General features: G+C 36.6%; 2 long non-coding RNA genes and 1 pseudogene across 8 annotated transcripts; 1 reads left to right on the forward strand and 2 right to left on the reverse strand.

The window, feature by feature from the left end:
* The first annotated feature begins 4,023 nt into the window (after positions 1–4,023).
* Positions 4,024–9,028, forward strand: LOC113348598. Of its 4 annotated transcripts, none has more exons than XR_003359728.1 (2): positions 4,024–4,332; positions 8,087–9,028. It is a non-coding gene; the product is annotated as an uncharacterized LOC113348598 (long non-coding RNA). The 4 variants fall into 4 exon arrangements; XR_003359730.1 differs by having other exon boundaries at positions 8,142–9,028; XR_003359729.1 differs by lacking the exon at positions 4,024–4,332 and adding an exon at positions 7,926–8,015 and having other exon boundaries at positions 8,142–9,028.
* Positions 4,497–7,520, reverse strand: LOC113348597. 4 transcript variants are annotated; one of them, XR_003359724.1, is made up of 3 exons: positions 7,171–7,520; positions 6,148–6,736; positions 4,497–5,328 (listed from the first exon to the last, which is right to left on the reverse strand). It is a non-coding gene; the product is annotated as an uncharacterized LOC113348597 (long non-coding RNA). The 4 variants fall into 4 exon arrangements; XR_003359726.1 differs by having other exon boundaries at positions 4,497–5,273; positions 7,088–7,520; XR_003359723.1 differs by having other exon boundaries at positions 7,088–7,520.
* A 12,700-nt stretch (positions 9,029–21,728) lies between the features above and the next one.
* On the reverse strand, positions 21,729–21,828 carry LOC113354694 (annotated as a pseudogene).
* Positions 21,829–22,509: the final 681 nt, after the last annotated feature.

Consider the following 22,509-nt stretch of genomic DNA (forward strand, 5'->3'; position numbering starts at 1 on the left):
TTGAGTCTAATCAGGTTTCCATCTAACGGTGAATATTGAATACGTTGTTACCAAGGTAACATTGATTTCAAACCCTGATTTGAAGACTATATAAAGAAGAACTCTAGAAACAGGGAAACCTGATCCCCACACCTCATGTGTGATACTAGTTGCGACTAGAGTCGATTCTCTTTTAACCTTAGGTTTTTCCAAAACCCTGTAGGTTAACGACTTGAAGACTTCATTGGAATTGTGAAGCCAGACCCAACTATTTTCTCATTAGTTACGTGTTTTGATATTACTGTTTTCTATAGTGATTGAGTACTATCTTTTCTAAGATTTGCTCGAGATTTAATCTCCGATAGGAAAGATAAAAAGTAGTCACAAACATCTTCGTCTCATCGTTTGTGATTCCATAATATCATATTTCGCTACCATACGATTAAGATTATTGTGAGGTGGTTGATATTTCTAGGCTATTCTTCGGGAATATAAGTCCGGTATATCAATTAGTTCATGTTCACATTGGTTTATCAAAAGACGGAACAAAACTCATAGGTTTATCTGTGGGAGACTCTTTTTTTTTTTTGCTAAATCATCTTTATTTATAACCAATAAGAAACCAAATTAAGAATTAGTCAAGACATGGCAAGACTAATTGTAAATGTATCCAAACAAAACTGAAGGAGTAAAAAAATATATACAACCCAAGTTATTTAAAAGAATCTGAAATATGGAGATCTTCTTCCATCTTGTCAATGAATTGTGGCTTGTCTTCATAATAGATCACCTCCCCCCTGTTTAATGAAGTATCATTCTTAGCTAACTTATCAACGGATGAGTTAGCTTCCATGTCAGTATGTTTCAAATAGATACTCCTCAGTTCTTTCAATACTCTTTTCCATCTATTTATCACTATCCGAGAATTTTATCATTAGAAAAAGCTAGCAGTACTGCTTTAGAGTCAAGACTGAAGCATACATCTAAATATTGTTTCTTGACAGCCCATTCAGCTGCAATTACTAAAGCCATCACTTGTGCAATATGATTTGTTGCTATACCAAGTCCACCAGAAGCTGCACCAACACAACTTCCTGTATGTCTGAACCTAGATTACCCTTCGCAGCACCATCACAACATATCAAAATTTGATTCTGTTTAGGAATTATATACCAGATCTCCTTAATTCTTACAGAGTGACTCCTCACACCTTTTATATCAAATTGCATCAATATATTTAGATCATACATACTGTTATGCATTATACCTTTCATTCTTATCTGTGACCCTCTTGTAAAATTCAAGATTTTGTGTTTAGTGGTTTCACTATTGGGAATTTCATCTTCATATATTCTCTTATTTCTAGTCAACCATACTTCCACCATCAATGTGAATGAACTGATGTACCAGATTTTTTTCACTATTGAACTCTTATGTTTAACACAGTTAAGAATATCTTCAAAGCTGGAGGAAAGTAAAAAGTTAAACATACCACCTAGCCAATGCCATAATAATGCACTGAAAGAACAACTCAAAATCGTATATGTTCTAAAGTGTCTTGTCCAGCTCCACAAAGATAATATTTTGAAACTGTATTGAACCCTTTCTTCCTTACATTTTCCTCAGTTGCAATAGCTCCCCTCAAGATCTTCCACATATTACAAGCTGTATAGGGATGCACACTTGCATTCCACATTTTTTTTTGCCCAATGAACTGTAGGAAATTTTGTTCTAATCAGCTGCACGACATTTTCCACTTTGAATTTACCAGTTGCATCATTATCCCATATCCTTCTATCTTTTCCTTCACTAATACTTGGTAAGTCATTAATATTCACCATACCACTCATTTCCCTTGGTATTTTCCATTAACCATTTACCACTAATTCATTGACCCTCATATCTTGATTTTGTACAACAAATGTATCCATCTGATGTGTTTCTATTAATGCATTTTCAGTCAGCCATTTATCATTCCACACAGAAATACTACTGCCATCCCCTACTAACCATCTACACACTTCATTAAATTCCTTCATTACACACTTCAAACCTGGCCAAATGGAAGACTGCTTGTAAGATGTTATCCAATCACCATTTTTATCTTTAAATTTTGATTTCATGAACCTTGTCCATTCTTCGTCCTCAGTTTCAATTCTCCATAGCAATTTCAACAATAATGCTTTATTAACCACTTCAAGTCTCCTAATTCCTAGACCACCTTCTTCCTTTGGAGCACAAACTTCATCCCACTTGATTGTAATAAGATTCTTAACTGATGAATCCCCAGTCCAAAGAAAATTTCTTATTATCCTTTCATAGGCTTGTATTACTGTCTTGGGCCATTTATAAACTAACATATTATATATAGGAATGCTACACAGAACAAACTTGATTAATGTAAGTCTAGCAGGAAAAGCAAGCATCTTACCAATCCATCCAGCCAATAATTTTTGTAACATCTCCACAATCCCCCAAGTTTGATCCACTGTAACTCTTCCAGGCTTTAAAATAACTCCCAGATATTTATCAGGAAACTCTGACAATTCCATCTGTAAGCTTTCTGCTATATATCTTCTCTTGTGTTCTGCTACTCTGATAGACACATTTTTGTGTCTAATTTGTCCTCAATGTTCTGTATTGTTGGTACTCGGTTTCGTACTTATTATGGTGTTTTATGTGTTTGTAGGTATTTTTTGGAAATAAACATTTTTGGAAAATTCAGCTCGAAAAGTTGCTCGGGGCACCCCCGGAAAAGTATTAAAGACACACTCATTTTGGATAAGAGCACCCCAGGCACCCCAGCTGTTAAAGGCGCCCATACTCTGGATAGGGGGCAACCATCATCTTCCTCATTTGAAACTGAATTTTGGCGGGAAAATGGAGCAGTGAACTGGCAGAGTTTAAAATCACGAATTTGACGTGATTTCTGGAGATTCAATGGCTGAAACTATTAGGGAATGTTCCTTAGGTCGAGATAGGATTGGTATGGGCTTTGGAATCGACTAAATTTGGCTAGATAACTCGGGAAAAGAAAGCAGGGCAGTCCGTGCATGGGAGAGTTATTTCACGGGATTCTGTTGGTTTTGGAAAGTTGGAGCAAGTCTACAACGTGTATCAATCAGTTTGGAGTGTGTAAACAACAGCTAGTTGCGTGAGAAGTTAAAACAGGGAAGAAAATCCCTATCTTGCATGCAAATATTTTTTTTATTGATTTCCGAGTAATGGAAGATTTTTGGGGAGTAATGAGCGAGATTTCTTGGTCCTGTTCGCTATAAAAGAATTGCTGGGATGTCAAAGAAGGGTGACGGAGAGTTTGGGAGATCACAGAACATCACAGAATCGAGAAAATAAAGTTGCAGACATCACCATTTCTGCTGCTGTGAAGAACACGAAGAACAAAAGACCCACAGAGACAGTCGTTTATCAACGATGAAAACGACAGAGGGGCGAGGGTCGTATGCTACAACATCAGTGACAGTTTACATATATCGTTCTCTGTAACAGTTCAGTTTGTAACACTTATAACTGTTACAAACCCGGTTTTTAATAGTTTTTCTCCATTTCATCTTTGTAAACACCCTTTGAGCAATAAAAATGAATTTTGAGTGTGTTTCCAACATGATGATGAGCTAATTCTCCCACAACCAAGGCAATGAGGAAGCTATTCACGCATGAATAATTGGTAACTTTTTTATTTTCTCTAATTTATAATTTATAATTCACTCAATCAGTGCTTTGCAGAGTTTTAAATTGTTTGCATGATTTTCTTAATTACTTGTGATTTAATTTGATAGATTATACTTTGTTTAGATAATCTATGCTTAGGGAATACAATTAATGTTTGAGAATATGCCTGATTATTTGTGAATTAAGAAATAATGGATTTAGAAGGGAATTAGAGTTTTGGATAGAGTTTTAAGCAAACCTCTCTGGAATCAATCCGAGATAAAGTAAGTTGAATCGAGACGAGGGAACTCTATCCAAAACTCTATCCATGCCTTGGATATCAAAACTCTATCCATGACTATTGAGCTGAACATTTTCAGGGTCATTTTTTCGTTACTTCCCGAAAATGCCCTCCATCTTCTTTTCCAAAACACAACGCTTTCTTTCCTCTTCGGTTCCATCACCATAGCTAACACCATCACCACCGCCACTATCATCTTCCACCAGTTTTCAAATCTAGTTTTTCCACCACCACCAGTAACACCATCATCACCAATTTTATGTTACATTAATTTCTCTATCTCGATTCACCTTGGTAAGTCGTTCACTACACCATCAGCACCGCCGAACCAGCTCCGCCACCAAGTTCATTCACAATCTTAATAAATTTATCAATTGACGCAGGTACGACTTACATATCTCCTAATTCGATTTAGGTTTCAATTTTTCCAGTTTTAATTTCAATTGAAACAATTTAACTTTGGTTATGACCACCCTCATCCTCCGACACTTTCAGTTTCACGTACAAAACAATTCAATGTATAAAGCGAACTCTCTGTATTCTGAAATTGAAATTGGGCACAACAGGATGCAACGTACGAACAATTTGGATTTCAGATATAAAGCTCATTTTAAGACAAACTGATGGCCGTGACCGTTCATTTCTAAGTGACCCAATTTGCATTTCAGATATAAAGCTCATCAATAAATTAGTTCTATATGTATCACCACATTTTCTCTGCTTTTTCTAATTTTGACTTCAAAGCTCTATTTCAAATTTCAATGCTTCAATTTGATTCAAGTACAACCTGTTTGTTGGTGTTGTTGTGGTTCTAAATTTGGTTTTGCATACTAGATGACCGCTGCCACGGTGAGACGGCCGATCGAATTTTTTTACGCAAAACTAAATTTTGTACCACAATTTAGTTCCGCCATAATGGCATGGAGTGTATTTTTCAGACAAAATTTACAACACAACCAAACGGGCAAAAATATGTGAGAAAAATGTACATGAAGATCGATGCAGATAATAGAATAAGGAGAAAAATGTAAAAGAAGATCCGGAAAAACACTGTACCATGATTGAAAAATGTAGAATACATTCAGCAAAAATGAAGTTTACATTACATATTTTCTTAATTTTTAGTGTCGTTACTCTAGTGATGCAACAAAAATGGTCACGGGTCATACCGATACCTAAAAAAACTTGGATCAGATACCTCTTAGTTAGTAGACTTTAGAACTAATTCAAGTAATATCGGAGGAGCCTATTTTGCCCTGATAAACCAAAAACGACCATACAACGCAAGTGCTCCCTTATTTGACACTTCTGCTTCTAGTGTTACCTGTACATATATATTCCATAGTTCAGCTCAACGATTGGCTTTCTCTTCACCAAATCTGCACCAATACTGGACAATTAACCTCAAAATACCAGAAAACAGGGGAAAAAATTCACTAAGATGTGATTCAAATGTTTGGGAAAACAGTAATACAGAAGAATTTAACCACGATAAATGGAACACGAAAGTATCTCGAGTGTTAAATGGAAGAACTCCAGACCCACTAAATAATGTAAACAATGTTGGCCACTGGTATAGTCTAATGGCAATTATGTAGAGCAAGCAAGGATTATATAATCTCGTAAAGAAAATCACCATTCACATAAAGATAAAACGGTGCAACCTATTACTAGACATCTCACTAAAAATTCTCTCCAGAAGTTGTTATTAATAAACAAGTTAAACCATTTATGCTTAATGGAGGAATGAACTTCAAAATAAGTTTGCACGGCTTTGAGACTAAAGTAACACTTATGACGAACTTAATAACAGGCCATCAGACAGTTTGGTTGAATGATGTCTTCTAGAATAGGTTGGCTGAAAACTGAGGCTAGGGCAGATCAACTTTCTAAACCAACTGATTTAAAAGAAAGTAGGAACACCACTTGTAATCAAACAGGTGCCAAAATATTTCTACCATTCAAAGGCTGAATTCCAAATTGCAGTCATATTTCTACTTTCCCACAAAACAGATACGTTTTCACATTTCTGTCATGCAAACTGTATGCCAGCCCAAGCACATTCGCAGTATTTACACTGTTAGCATTCTCATATAACTATACAAACAAGGATCTGGGATAAGTCTGATATGGCAGTCATGTGCAATTATCTATATAAAAATGAATATGAGTACCAAAAAGAGAAAATAGTGTCTGACCTTTGAATGGAGTATTCCATTGGATACAATAACAGATCTGTCAAATACGCAGAACTCTCCACCATCCATGTCAGTTCTATATAGAAACTCATTTTCAGTGTCAAAACAGGTTCCCCTCTTTTCAAGTGTTCCCCTCTAGTTTTTTTACATAAACCCTATTTTGGCAATTTGTTCGGAAAAGAGAACACTTGACAAACCTCTAAAAAAGTGACCTTGAGCGAATTAGTTGCACGAGTGAGAACACTTATAACTTCATAGCTACAGAAATCAACAAAGTGTAATATGATTTGAACAGAACGAACAATGAAAATGATATAGCATTACGCCCTTTATTTTTTTCAGTTACAGGGCACGTGACTAGTATTTTATCATCCCGAATGGGAGTGAGAGTCGCTGATAAGTTGACATAAGCTGGCATTTCAAGAGATCATGGTCCAATAGTACTTTAGACATCATTATATGGCACAATCAATTGTGGCACAAGAAATTGGAGATCCAAGTTGACATACCCATCATAAGATTCAAAACGAGCTTCATAAGTTTTGTTTTTCTCCTTGTCTCCGTATAATGACATTCCAGCATTATAATCCTACAATTTGGATATCATCCATTGATTCAATTCAAATTGTAAAAAATCAAAACTTGATAAATTTAAATTTACAGAACAATCACACTAAAACTTACAAACCTGAAGTAAAAACACAAAATTTTTAAAAAATTTATTACCTCAGGCTCAGCCTTGGTTTTGTAAAAACACATGGCTCCTTCAAGAACCCAAAGCAAAAATTAACAACCATTCAGAAGAATGGACAAATTTAACAGTTAACCCTAAAATGAAAATTAAGGGATTATATTTCTAAGTTTTAACTGCAATTTAAAACGAAGAATCGAATCAAATTAAGGGTTGATAAAACAGACTAAGGGTTTCATCAACACATACCCATAATTAACTCTTTAACCCATATTTTTATACAAAATGAAGAATCGAATTGAAAGCACAGATTTACAGTTGATAAAACTCACACCGTTAATGGTGATTTTATGGTAGTGGTGTAGAAAGCAGAAGACGACGCTTGGTGATGGTGATGGTGGTTCAATCAATTTACCCAATTTTGAATTTAGGGTTACAAGTTGGAGAAGATTGAATATTCAATCAACCAAATCCAAACTCTGCACTCTAAAGTCGAAATTGAGTAAAGATGAATGGAGATTTAGGGTGTGAAATTGATGAAGATCAAACTGGATTTCGATTTCGACGAAGAAGAAAGGATTCGAGAGAGATTTCTGTTGCTGTTCGATTTGGTAAAAAGAATAGGTTAGGGATAGGAAGAAGAGAAGAAGAAAAACTGAGGAAAAATGAAAATTTTGGAGGTTGTCGGGATTCGACCCAGGACCTCTAACTCTATTCCGTTTTTTTTTTGTTTTTTTTCATTTTACAAAAGTATCCTCAACATTGTAATTATTTTTATCAGTTTAAAGAAGGAAAAAAATCAAGGAGGAGCAGCGAGGTCTTTTCATCGTTGAACAGAATTCTAATTTTTTTTGTGAAATTGGAAAAAATGTCACGCTTCACATTGACATTAAGTCACCATATATAGGGTCCTCCTTGCTTCGCTCGGTCGGCCCAATCACATCAATCTGGTAGTATTCCTATAAAGTGCTTATCTTGAAATTTCACACTACATAATAAGCATGCTTTTGGTAAAAATATTAGTGTTGTAGTTTTGTGTACATGTGCTCAATAAGGAGTACAGACCATCTTTATTTGGACCAGTTATGCGAGAGAGACCATTTAAAGAGACCAAGAGATAAGAGTTAATTAGGAGGTGGGATTGTAAACAGACAATATGAGGGATGTGAGCCATATGGTGAGGATATATCTGTGTTCTTCGTTTCTGGATCAGATATCATTGTTCTTGATATGGTGCTATCATTGCAGGGAATTCGATTTGCTGGTGTATGTTTTTAATAAGGTCTTTGATGAATTTGCGCAGGGAGTAGCACCAGCAAGTTCATCTTAGAATTAGCAAAGATACAGATGATCCTTAACTAGAGTGGCCTCCTACTAAAAAACATGCTCGGCAAAACTGTGAAATTGGAAAGGTATGTGTAATTAGTCCTCTATTAAATTGTAGGAAGCTGTCATACTTACTCATGTATTTTGGGCTGAAAATCTATCAGAAGTATTCTACAAGTTCTTAATATCTAAGTAATTGGCAGTAAAACAAAAAATCAAATAGGAAAGTTGTTTGGGCTTGACCAGTTAGGCAAAATTTGTACTTCTCTAGAAGTCAGAAGACAGTAGTTCGTGCTTGATCACATATGCCATGTTAGGCGAGGAAGCACGATCCAGAACCTTCATCTGACCAGCCTCTAGAGGTCAAGTGTATTTTTGCCGTTAGGTTAATTAGGTTGTAGTGGAAGGTTAATTAGTGCATCTTTGCTGCAAGGTTTATTAGTGTATATAGTTTCGAACTTGATTAGATATTTGGTTAATTACCCTGTATGGATTTTTAGATTTGTTGGTTAATTACCCTGTATGGTTTTCTGTATTTGTATGTTTGTTGGATGGTGAATCGACAAAAGTGTTGGTAACAGATGGTTTCTTCTAAAGTTTGTGTGATGCCAGAGGCTTTGGAATTTATCAAAGAAGAAGTTTCATGCTGAAGGCTGCCACTCATCACCTTGGTTGATGCAGCTGGGAATCAACTATACCATACGAGTCATCGCTAGAACGAGTACCATAAATATTGTTTATACATATGCCTTAACTTATATGATAATGATAACATTGCTGAACAAAAAAAAATCACTTTCGGCGGACAGCAGGATCCGATCTCTTATTAATTTCTGATTGAAAAAAAAATGTTTGTTTTACGGATGCATTTTCTGGCAGTGGCATGGTTCTGCAAAATAAAATGTGAGAATTAGAAAAATTAATGTTTGCTGATGTGCAACGCACGTGCATTCTACTTGTACAAGATAACTCCTACAATATTCCACAGCCGCACTCCCCACAAATATTTGGCAATAAAGCAAAAGTTCAAAAAGAACTCTCCCCCATAAAATGTCATTCCCGAAAGAACAACAAGAGCGACCTTATTTTTACGAGAAAATAAGTATTTCTTTGGACATAATCAAATCACATGAGAACGTGAATTTGTATCCAAAAATCTCAATGAATTAACCACAAGGAAAATGATCAATTCAATTGATCATGCTCAACATAAGAGAACTTACGGAGCAACACAGTACATACACAAAGATGTGGATCAGGGAAGGACCAATACTGCGGAATAAACAAAGATTCATTCTATTTTTCATCACTATTTGCACAATGACATATAATAGACTTAATCTTTGTAAACAAAAGTTCATCCTATCTTCCATCAATATTTGCATAAAGACATAATACGCTTAACTTTTGTTTGTCAAAAGTTCATTCTATCTTTTATCAATACTTTCATACCGACATATAATAGAGATAACTTTTGAACGAATATGGGACAATCAAGGTTCACAGACATAAACAACATATCCCATAACAATTTACAATATATGAAACCATAAAGATTAATACTGCAAAAATTATATTCCAAATAACTTAGAATTTGAATAAATAAATACAAAGAAATTGAAGATGAAAATCGTTGGCAATAGCTATGTGTACTCAATATAATGGCTATTCCAAACCCTAGTTATCCTTCTTAAAAACACAAGAATAAAATTCTCATAAGAAGTTTCATAGACATTGAAACCTCTGAAAAATTCTTTATCGTCCCCGAACTCCTTTTCGTCAACAGCCATGGGAACATACGGTTCATGAATAAAGGAATCAATTCCAATAAACCTTCTAGGCTGATGATGTCGAACCAGGGCCTTCTGAATTTACAGAGTTCTCATAACAATAGCCTTTATTTGCTGAATCTCCTTTCTTGTTTCCTTCAACTCTTCATGGACACCAGAAAACTTCTGAGAGTTCGAAGGAACAACTCTTGGCTTCCTCACATTCCTTCTTTTTCTTTTCAAAGTTGGAGGTAAGGGAGATCTTTCTTTTTCCTTAATGATTGATGGCTTAACAATCATATTAACATCTTTTCCATCAGAAGACACGATGCTTGGAGTTTCCATATGCATACGGGTTTGTGAGAGGAAATCACAATATAAACTCAACAAGCAGTCTTAATATAAAAAGAGTTTCAGAGAAGGAAAAAGAAATGTAGGGTTGCGAAACCTTTAAACACACAGGTTCATGCACGTACAACTCACAATCCTAAAAAGGGTAGAATTGTCGAGAATAACCCTCTTTTATTGATTGAACAGTGATAGACACATTTTTGTGTCCGATTTGTCTCGATTCTATATATTGTTAGGGCTCATTTTTGTACTTATTATGGTGTTTTATTTATTTGTATGTATTTTTGGCTAATAAACATTTTTGGAAAAAATTGGCTCGAAAAGTTGTCGGAAAGCACCCGGAGGACATTTGCTATTCGGACTCTCACTTTGGATAAGGGGTAACCTAATCACTAAGGGGCATCCCATTTCCAGTGAGTTGCTAATCACACCCCTACTCTGGATAAGGGGCAACCATCTTCAACATTCAAAAACCAGGATTTTGGCGGGGAAAAAGTGCAGTTAAAGAACAATTTTGGCAATCGTGATTTGGAGGAGTTTGAGGTCGATTAAACCTCTGATTTTCATAGGATAGACTCCTTATGGGTCTAGGAATCTGATATGAGTGTTTAAATCGATTAGACTGGGCCCAATCGACGGACTTTTCTCACAACAGAAAATATGGAAAGTCAAGTGTGTGACCTGTTTTAGGGAATTTTAGAGAGATTAAAACGCTGTAAACCTTCCCAAAGATTTGTATCTATCTAAGGAAGAGTTTAGAATAAAAAGGAAAGCTCAGAAACGCGTAGAAATCCTAAAACAAGAAATTGCCGCAACTTGGCCGTGAAGAGAAGGAAAGAGATTTTGGAAGATTTGGGAGAGATTTAATCGGTATTGTTGATATAAATAGATGTCTTGGGTCATATAGAAGAGGTGTCGAGAGTTTGGGAACCTAAGGAGAGCCAGAGAAGAAGAAATCAGAGCTTTACCAAACTCTGTTTCTGCTGCTGCTGCTGTTGAAGAAGAAGAACGCGAAGAACATTGACGCTCGATAAACAGTCGCAGAACAGTGTCGTTGTTTAACAACTGAAGAACATTAAGCTGTTCAGGGCAGTCTTATTTTAGGGTCTTAAAATCAGCGACAAAGCAACAGTTTTTCTGTAACAGTTCCATTGTAACAGCTGTTTTGCAACACTAATACACTGTTGCAAATAGTCTGTGTTATTACTTTTCACTCTTTTAATCATCTTTTGAGCAACAAACACATATTTGGAGATCATGATTAATATGAGGAGCTAAACCCCATTGCTGAGGCGATAGAGGAAGCTATTTTTCCAACAAAAAGTGGTATATTTTATTTTATCTTTTTATTTGCAATAATTATATGATTATTTGCCTTGAACTATTATTGAATATGATTTTTATTTGAGTGATTGTGATCTATTTTGATGGTGTATGCTTAGTTTTAAGACTTTTGATGCTTCATACTTGGTATTTACAATTATTACTTTTGAAAATCTACTTGTTTCAATATTTTAGAATCAAATTAAACAAGAAAATTGCATAAATATAAGTATTGGTTTAATCAATTTGAACTTGAAAAATAGTGGAATCTTAGCCTCATTGTTTCTTTTAGTATTGATATCATCTTTGATTGAGTTTTCTATAATTTTTAGTGAGTTTTCTATTTTAATATTAGAATTTAAGTCTAATTAATATCCTTCACAAGTCTGAGAATCGAACCAATTTTACCACTATCTACAAATCACATCAATTTTTGGCGCCGCCGACGCGGACTTGTTTTTAGGGTTTTAGATTTATTTTTATTTTTATTATTTTTGTCTTTTTTTATGTTTTTGGGTATTTATCTTGTGTCTACAGGTTCTGGATCATAAAGAAAATTGAGCCAAGGAGTTTGGTGATTTCATAAAGACTTGGAGTTAAAGATTAAATCAAAAAGAACAGAAAAGAAGACAATTTTAGTTTAGGGTTTGTTTATTTTATTTAAAAAAAATTGTATTAGGGTTTATTATTTTTGTAATTTTTATTTATTTTTTTGGACTTTTGGACTTTGGGACATTTTTTTATTACCCTACAGAAGGGTACTTTAAATATAAATTGTTTGCAGAGAAGGAGGACAATTACGATATTGTCTCTGCACCTTGGGTTCGTACACTAGACATCGGAGTCAGTGGCCCGAGTCGACTACAACCGATTCATCCCCCGTCTGGAACGGGAGGTAAGATTCTAAACACTCGCGAATCCCCTGTCAGCGAGTTACTGGACTCCTTCGTATGCATATATATTGAGGACTGAATACGGACATTTATTTTTCTAGTAAAGGGCAAGGCCTGGCCATACAAGATAAGGGTTCGGATTTCATCACTGTTCTCTTCTTGACCGCTTTAGGAACACGTAACCTACGCGAACCTAAGCCTAAAATTTTGACTAGAACGAGACCGATAGGGTAACGAGCTTAACAGGAAAGTCATTCAAAAATTGGTGACTCTTTTAAGCATACTTCGAAGTTCTTGACGGTTTCAGTAAGTTGAATGCGTGACTCCGCCGCCTTGTAATACCGATGAGGCCTTGGGTATCAAAGCTCCACCGAGCTTCCCTCGCCTCTATTCAACTTACGTTAACTCAGATTGATTCCAGAGGGGTTTGCTTAAATTGTAACGAATTCCCGTTCGAAGTATTAGAAGCTGGTCTAGAAACAATCTAAGTGGAGCTGATGAGTGCTAAAAAGTGCATATTTCTATATCTTTTTCTTGGCAATTAACTCATCTTTTGTGCTCTAATTCTCCATTTTATCCCATATTCTTTATTTTCATTGTTTTCAAGAATAAATACTTTTCTTAATTAATTTTGTATTTTTAGGTTCTAAATAAAGTTTGGATGGAATTACGGAGCGAAAAGAGCAGAAAAGTGGTGGAAGCCGAGAGGAATTACGCAAGGAAGCCGCGAGGAATGTTGTGCACAAGACCAAAAGGCTAGAAATGGGCTTAACAAGGAAGAATTGTTCTTAAAGAAGATATGGGCTTGGCATACCCAAGGTCCAAAACCCTTACCCAAACCCATTTCCTATATCCATACCTGTTTCCCTTTCTAGCCGTCAGATTGGATCATCTCAGCATCTTACGGTCGCAGCATTGTCAGTACATCAAAGTCTGAAGCTCCTGTCTAACACTACAGCACCTAACCCCATCTTGAGCCGTCAGTTTCGTTGTATCAGGCATCCGACGGTCGATACCAGCCTATTCACTTGTAGCCGTTAGCTCTATCTATCATTTCCGCATCCCACGGCTCAGCTTCGCTGGACATCGAATTGGCTACACCCGCTTCACACTGTAACAACCTACACCTATACCCATCGCCAAACACTCCCCTCCTTCTTTCCATCGAACCCATCTTATTCCTCCCACTCCCTCTGCAACTACTCCACTGCCACCACCAACTCCGTCTGCACCTTCCATACCGCCACCACCTTCATCATATCACTCTAACAACCAACACCCATCACTCTATCTACCTATTACATCAACCTCTCGATCTTTTTCTCTCTGAAACCCTAGTTTTAGGGGTTGATGAAATAGGTTAGGTTAAAGATGAAATTGGAAGCAACAGGAGATGTAGGAGACGCACAAGAGGGATGGGTCGAAATAAAAATCAAATTTCAGAGAGTTGGTATGATTTAATTTCGATTTAGGTGAAACCCTAATTTTTGGGGATTTTGATATTTTTATGTTGCAACTATAAATAGGGATGTGTGGGTGTTGTAGAAGGTATGCCCGGAGTAGCCGGTGCACCAAGTTGTAGTAGTTTATTTTCAGTATTGTGTTCATCATGTTATAATTTAATAACTAGGGTTTTGATGAAACCCATAATCATATGTTAAGATAATTCATGTTCATGTTGTTGTTCTTGTTGTGCTTCATTGCTTTAGGAATGATAGTTAGCTAATGGATCAAATTAGCCTGTGATCAATTGTACTGTAAGAAGACAGTTGATACTAGGGGTGAGTTAGTGAAGTTGGTTGATAAGTCATCCATTTTAGACCTCTCTGGAGGAAGAAATGTGCTTAATTGATAAAGGAATGACAGTTAGCTAATTGAACCAAATGAGCCTGTGATAGGTTGTGCTGTAAGAAGACAGCTTATACTAGGGGTGAGTTAGGGAGACTAACTGAGAGATCATTCATTTTAGTTTTATCTGGAAAAGAACAAGAACATAATTTGAATAGGCATTGCCTTAGCTTAGGATTATTGGGTGGATTCAAATGCCCTAGTGCTTTTAGTCACTGTCACTAGAAAGATTTAGAAAACAACACCAGCTCCCTCCTTGTCCCTGTGGACTTCCCCTGCTTATTCATTATCTACTATCTGACCCTGTATACTTGCAGGTGTAAATATAACCATAGTTTTAGGTCTCATTCCTTGAGCTACCAAGTTTTTGGCGCCGCTGCCGGGGACTCGGTAGCGGTGCCATTGTTGTTTTCATTACTCTTCTGATTTTTAGCTTAGTCTTGTGTATTTTCACTTGAATATTGTTTACTGTTAGATTCTGTAGCTTGTTTACTGTTTAGAACTTGTGTTTCAGTTTAGAACTCTTAACTTGTTTACTATTCTGTAACTTAGTAGCATCTTAATTTTTTTGGTTCCATCTTTGCATCCTTAGTACATCCTGTTGCATCTTCACTGCATTTACTGTTTCATTACAACCGCATTCTTGCATTCTTTCTTTACTGTCATCTAGCCTCACAGAATTCTTAACTTGCACCATCTAGCCTTTATGGATGCATCATTAGCTTTAGCTTGCATCTAGTTTTGTCCTGCATATTCAGTTATCAACTCATCTTGCAGCTCATTGATTCTGTCCTGTAACTTTCTTATTTGTCATCTGAAGCTTGTGCCATCTGCATTGCATCTTACATCATCTTGGCATACTTGTCATCTTATATTCTTGCATATCTTCTTGCACTGCATCCATTTGCATAAGCATCACTGTGTAACTGCATCTTAGTCTCACTTGCTTCTGTGCATTTAGTGTAAGCATTTAGCTGGTCTTCATACTTAGTTCTTGCATACTTAAGTTCTTGCATACTGTTTTGCATTACCAAGTCATCTTAGCTTGTTCATCTTCATTGCTTTTCTGAGCTAGTCCTTTGCTAGTTCCTACTGTTTTGCATATTGTTCTCACCAGCTGCTGCTGAGCGTTGTGTAGCCCTGCTGCTGCTTGTTGCTGTTGTACTGCTGCCTGCTAGGCTGCCCTGGTGCAGTTGGAGTGAACCTGGTGCAGCTAGCCATTCTTGCTGGTGCTGCCTTCTCCAAGCTGCCTGGTGCTGTTGGGTTGACCCAACTGGGCTTCTGTTGTAAAGCCGAAGGAAAGCCAAAGCCCAACTGGGCCTCTCCAACAAAATTTAGGAAGATCCAAGCCCAACTGGGCTTGTGCAACAAAAAAAATGGGACCAAGCCTAACTGGGCTTCCCTCCAAAATGGTAAGCCTAAACCCAAACCCAAATTTTTGGGCTTGTAATTTTTTGTGGGTTTGTATTGTTATTCTCTTTTGGGCTTGTAATTTTAATTATCTTTTGGGCATGTAATATTATTTTAATTTTAATTTTATTTCTTTCTTTTTTGGGATTGTAAATTTTAGTTTTATTTTCTTTTTTTTTGTGGGTTTGTAATAATTAGTTTTATTTTATTTGTTTCTTTATTTGGGATTGTAATTTAGTTGTTTGTTAGGCTTGTGTTTCTTAATAGTGGGTTTGCTCTAAACTTAAATTTTTGGATTTTGGGCTTGCCTCTTTTGTGAACCAAACTTAACTAATTTTGGGCTAAAAAAAAAAAAAAAGAAATTTGCTTCTATTTCAAAAACCAAAATTTTTCTCCCTCTTTAAAAACCAAATTTTCTTTTTCAAACCCTTTCAAACCAAATTTTCAAAACCCATTAAAACCAAAATTTTGAAAAAAATGGGCGAGTGTGTGAATAAACTCCATAGTCTCCATGAATACATGTACCCTAACATAATAAGTCAGTTATCATGTATCGTCTTACCCAGACTGATGGCCCATTTGAACTAAACGCAAGCATGATACAAATACTTCCTATATTTCGAGGGTTCGATTCTGAGAATCCCTATAACCATGTAAGAGAGTTTGAACAAATTGTCCGGGCTTTACAAACCTGACCATATATCCGAAGACTCTTTGAAATTGCGCTTGTTTACATTTTCTTTAAGGAAAGGGCTAAAACATGTTTTACAATCTGAGACCGCAGTCAATCACCACTTGGGACCAACTCACAATCAATTTGTCGGAAAGTTTCTTTCCACATCATAGGACCATCTCTATTCGTCGATGTATTAATTTTTTTGTCCAGTTAGATGGAGAAACACTTTTCATTATTTTGAACGATTTAATGATTTGTTGTTTGAGTGTCCTCATCATGGCCTCGAGAAGTGGGAGACTGGTCGCCATTCTTAATGAGGGACTAGACTTTAAGTCTCGAGCCTTGGTTGAATCTATGTGTAATGGTGAATCATTGATAAAACTGTGGACGATGCATGGTTATTTCTAGCTGAAGTTGCAGAGAAAACCCATCATGGGAAACCTATAGGGAAACTAGGACCATGCCACATGATATGGGTAATCACCATGTCAGATGTTGATTTTCCCAATGAGCTTAATTCTGGATATAGTGTTTCATACCCTATTGCTGAAATGTCAATCCATATTCACCTATTTTAGAGGCAGATGTATGGACGAAAAACACTAATGGTTTTTGACAAGTAGGATTTTCATGTATTTGTGATGATGATTATTATGATTGTATTTAGAAGAACATGTCTCTGAAAATGTTATGGAACCTTTGGGTTCAAATACATTAGGCTTTCTGCCCCGACCTTCATGAATGATGTTTCTTCTAGTATTCCATATACATGTGATGAGGCTACTGATTTAGATATTGTGCAGTTATCCTGTGAAGAGCATGACTTAGGTAATGTTGAATCTTCTGTTGACACTAATGATCCTATGCGAAAATATAGTTGATGTGTCTGATTCCATACCTAAGCCACAATATATTGCTTCTTTTGATGTTAATTTGGATATTCGGATAACCATGATTCTGAATTTGGACTTGTGAAATTGTTTGTGATGATGAGCATGCTACACAACTTGATTATGATTTAGAAAATGCTGATGTGACTGATATTGGTACTTTTGATCTCATGCATGTGAGAAACTTATGTCACCTTCTTGCCTAAGTCACAGATTGAGATTATTCCACCCAACCTAGATTTGGTTTGTAACAAAAATTTTAAACCAACTTTTCTGAAGATTCCCAACCTAGGATTGGAACTGTGTGCCTCTCAAGTCCTCTTGGACTATTTTGCATCTAAATACAATACTTTTAAGGAGCCACAGTTGGAATATGCATGTTTGTCCATCCCAAACAAAGTCCATTTTGAGTTAGACCTTGTGAATCCTGCACCCCTAAAATGGAAAGATTTTGTGCTTAAAAGTAAACCTGCTGAAAATTACAGGTTTGGGGGTGATTCATCCGGTTTTTCACTCTCGCTCTCATTTCAGTCCAATTTTAGTGTTTTGAAACTGTCTATGTTTCAACACTTTGTCTTTTGGGTTGATCCTCAACTCTTTAGACTTTATGTATATAGTGAATTTTTTGTATATAATCTGGTAGGTAGTTTTTAGTGAAATTTTATGTTTTCTTTATATTTTGCTACTCCATGGTGATCGCGGCTGAAATATGTTAGATTCTAACCATGAACAATGGAGTTCGGTTCTTTCTTTCGTCAAATCGGGTAATCTCTTTCCTTTCTCTCAAAACTCAACATGTTCTTCTGATTTGTCCAAGTTATGAATATGTTTATCATTAGAAACATTGAGGACAAGGTTTAGTTTAGGTTTGGGGGTATAGAGTAGATACCACGATAACATGTTATAATTGAAAGCAGAACTCCTTCTTTTTGAAAAAATTTAAAAATTCCAAAAAAAAAAATTAAAAATTAAAAATTAATAAAAATGGAGCTCATTTACCTTGAAATGTTGACTCTTGCGAATGTATGTAAACATAAGGATTCTTAGTCTAGATATTTAGGCACCCTGATTCTAGCACAATTCACATGTGATAAGAAACTTGCACGCGCACGATCTACCAATACATGTATAGCCTCGATCTTCAAGGTGTTTGATAGGAAGTTAGATTGCCAATCACTTTAGAATACTGAATGAGACTTGACTAGCTTGTTCTTTGGTTGGCTGAGATAGAAGTTGGAGGATACGTTAAGAAAAACAACCATAGAATTTGACCGGATGCATTCGATAAGGGCCACCTCTTGCTAAGAGTCATGTAATTATGTTTTTCTTTTTGTTCATGTATCAAAAGTGTCACTATGTTGTAAAGATCAAAGTTATTTCTTACAAAAAAAAAAAAAAAATCAAGTATTTATTCCATGTTTTGTCATATTAAAGACAATAGTTCTCTCTTGTTCCAAAAATAAAAGAGAGTAATCAATGTAAATAAGAGTCATGTAAAGAGTCATCTTTTTGTTGTAAATAGTCTTGTAATAAGCAAGGAGGGTGCAGCCATCGATGTATAACGCGGGTAAACTGAAATATCACCAACTCATTGGGTGAACATTCACAATTCTCGTAAAGCCGGACAGCTAGCTTGGCTTAGAATTCGGTTCTTAGCCTAAAAACTATCTCTTGGTGATTAGTAGTCATAACTTCAGGTCATTCTAGAAACATGTGTAGATACACTTTAAACTCTTATCACGTGTCTTTAGTTGTTATCAGTGCTAGGATTGTGCCTTTGATAGCTAGATTGACATCTCCATTTTGCTGTGAGCTTCTACTGTCTTGCACATGTCACATTTGATGGAATCTGAGCTTATATTTTGTCCTAGAACTTTGTAGGTACGTTCTAAGCAAACCTTCACGATACTTCACTCGTGCACTAGGGACACTTAGTGGTTTAAAAGGCTTAGTGCATATGCTAAATGCATTCGAGAGACCAGCGACAGTGGTATAGGTAGGATTTCCTTAGTTTTGTTTTACTTGAGGACAAGTAAAATTCAGGTTTGGGGGTATTTGATGAGTGCTAAAAAGTGCATATTTCTATATCTTTTTCTTGGCAATTAACTCATCTTTTGTGCTCTAATTCTCCATTTTATCCCATATTCTGTATTTTCATTGTTTTCAAGAATAAATACTTTTCTTAATTAATTTTGTATTTTTAGGTTCTAAATAAAGTTTGGATGGAATTACGGAGCGAAAAGAGCAGAAAAGTGGTGGAAGCCGAGAGGAATTACGCAAGGAAGCCGCGAGGAATGTTGTGCACAAGACCAAAAGGCTAGAAATGGGCTTAACAAGGAAGAATTGTTCTTAAAGAAGATATGGGCTTGGCATACCCAAGGTCCAAAACCCTTACCCAAACCCATTTCCTATATCCATACCCGTTTCCCTTTCTAGCCGTCAGATTGGATCATCTCAGCATCCTACGGTCGCAGCATTGTCAGTACATCAAAGTCTGAAGCTCCTGTCTAACACTACAGCACCTAACCCCATCTTGAGCCGTCAGTTTCGTTGTATCAGGCATCCGACGGTCGATACCAACCTATTCACTTGTAGACGTTAGCTCTATCTATCGTTTCCGCATCCCACGGCTCAGCTTCGCTGGACATCGAATTGGCTACACCCGCTTCACACTGTAACAACCTACACCTATACCCATCGCCAAACACTCCCCTCCTTCTTTCCATCGAACCCATCTTCTTCCTCCCACTCCCTCTGCAACTACTCCACTGCCACCACCAACTCCGTCTGCACCTTCCATACCGCCACCACCTTCATCATATCACTCTAACAACCAACACCCATCACTCTATCTACCTATTACATCAACCTCTCGATCTTTTTCTCTCTGAAACCCTAGTTTTAGGGGTTGATGAAATAGGTTAGGTTAAAGATGAAATTGGAAGCAACATGAGATGTAGGAGACGCACAAGAGGGATGGGTCGAAATCAAAATCAAATTTCAGAGAGTTGGTATGATTTAATTTCGATTTAGGTGAAACCCTAATTTTTGGGGATTTTGATATTTTTATGTTGCAACTATAAATAGGGATGTGTGGGTGTTGTAGAAGGTATGCCCGGAGTAGCCGGTGCACCAAGTTGTAGTAGTTTATTTTCAGTATTGTGTTTATCATGTTATAATTTAATAACTAGGGTTTTGATGAAACCCATAATCATATGTTAAGATAATTCATGTTCATGTTGTTGTTCTTGTTGTGCTTCATTGCTTTAGGAATGATAGTTAGCTAATGGATCAAATTAGCATGTGATCAATTGTACTGTAAGAAGACAGTTGATACTAGGGGTGAGTTAGTGAAGTTGGTTGATAAGTCATCCATTTGAGACCTCTCTGGAGGAAGAAATGTGCTTAATTGATAAAGGAATGACAGTTAGCTAATTGAACCAAATGAGCCTGTGATAGGTTGTGCTGTAAGAAGACAGCTTATACTAGGGGTGAGTTAGGGAGACTAACTGAGAGATCATTCATTGTAGTTTTATCTGGAAAATAAGAAGAACATAATTTGAATAGGCATTGCCTTAGCTTAGGATTATTGGGTGGATTCAAATGCCCTAGTGCTTTTAGTCACTGTCACTAGAAAGATTTTGAAAACAACACCAGCTCCCTCCTTGTCCCTGTGGACTTCCCCTGCTTATTCATTATCTACTATCTGACCCTGTATACTTGCAGGTGTAAATATAACCATAGTTTTAGGTCTCATTCCTTGAGATACCAGGAGCCATCATGCTTTTTGTTTGCTAGAAATCAATAGGTTTGATTTGGTTGAGTCGGCCTTGATATGTGTTTGCTTACCCTTCCAATTTAGGAAATTCTATTGTATGCCTGAACGTAAAAGAGATGCACTAGGTAGATTTGTTTAAGAGAAGCCTAGTAGTTCGAAGCGTCTCGATTACCTTAATCTAGAAAGTACGTCTTTTGAAGAGTCTGTTTTTGAACGTTCTTTGACTGAGGAGAGAATCCCTGTTGCTCCGATAGCGTTAGAAATGGCAACTTTGAAATCTATGTTGAATCCAACTAGGACTACCCGTCCTTCGTGTATTAAGTTAGCTGAAATGGAGGCACCCTATGAACTGAAACCTGGGACCTTACAGATTCTCCCAATCTTTTTAGGGAAAGAAAATGAAAACCCTTATTACCATGTTAGGGATTTTGAGGAAATTTGTAGTACTCTAAGAATTAGAGGCTTAGATGATGATGCTTTGAAACTTAGGTTATTCCCATTTTCCCTGAAAGATAAGGCCAAGTCGTGGCTGTATAGTTTGGACTCCGAGTCAATTGAGACATATGAACAACTTACATCTGCCTTTTTCAATAAGTTTTTCCCTAGGCACAAAACATCGTCTATTAGGACGCAAATATGCACATTTTCACAACAAGAGGGAGAATCTTTATATAGGTATTTGGAAAGGTTCAATGATTTATTATCCCAGTGTCCTCATCATGGTTTAGAAAAGGTTAGGCTAGTTCAGATCCTTTATGAGGGTTTAGATTATTCCACAACGACCATGGTTGAGTCTCTATGCACTGGTGGATTTGAAAACCAAACTGTTGATGCGGCGATGGAATTTTTTAATGAAATCGCCGAAAAAACCCAGCAATGGGAAAATAGTAGGGCACCCCAGAAAACAATTCTTTTAAGTAGAGGAAACGTTAATAGGGTAGAAGGAGGCTATGAATCAGATGCCAAAATTGCTGCTATAGCAAAAAGGTTAGAAGCCTTAGAAGTGGGCCAGACTAGTGGTAGAGTGGAGCCTTTTTGGGAAGGCCAGAATATTGAAGAGCAGGCCAATGCTCTTTATAATAACACTAGATTTGATAACCGTCAAAAGATTGACCCATATTCAGAAACCTATAATCCTGGTTGGAGAAACCATCCGAACCTTTCGTGGTCTAAGGGCCAAAGTCAAGGTCAGTTTAGTAATTCTAATGCTCCCCCAGGTTTTGGCTATACTAAGAATCCTTCAGGACTAGCTCAGTTTCAGAATCAGTCAGATAAGAAAATCCTAAGTTTAGAGGAATCTCTCGCCTTGTTAACTCAGCAAACTGCAAAATTCCAGTTATCCGTAGAACAGAGTCTACAAGCTAGTAACAGGATAGGACAAGAAAATAGTCAGGCTATTTCCGAGTT

Source organism: Papaver somniferum, chromosome 2 (genome assembly GCF_003573695.1).
Source record: "Papaver somniferum cultivar HN1 chromosome 2, ASM357369v1, whole genome shotgun sequence".
Lineage (NCBI taxonomy): Eukaryota > Viridiplantae > Streptophyta > Magnoliopsida > Ranunculales > Papaveraceae > Papaver > Papaver somniferum.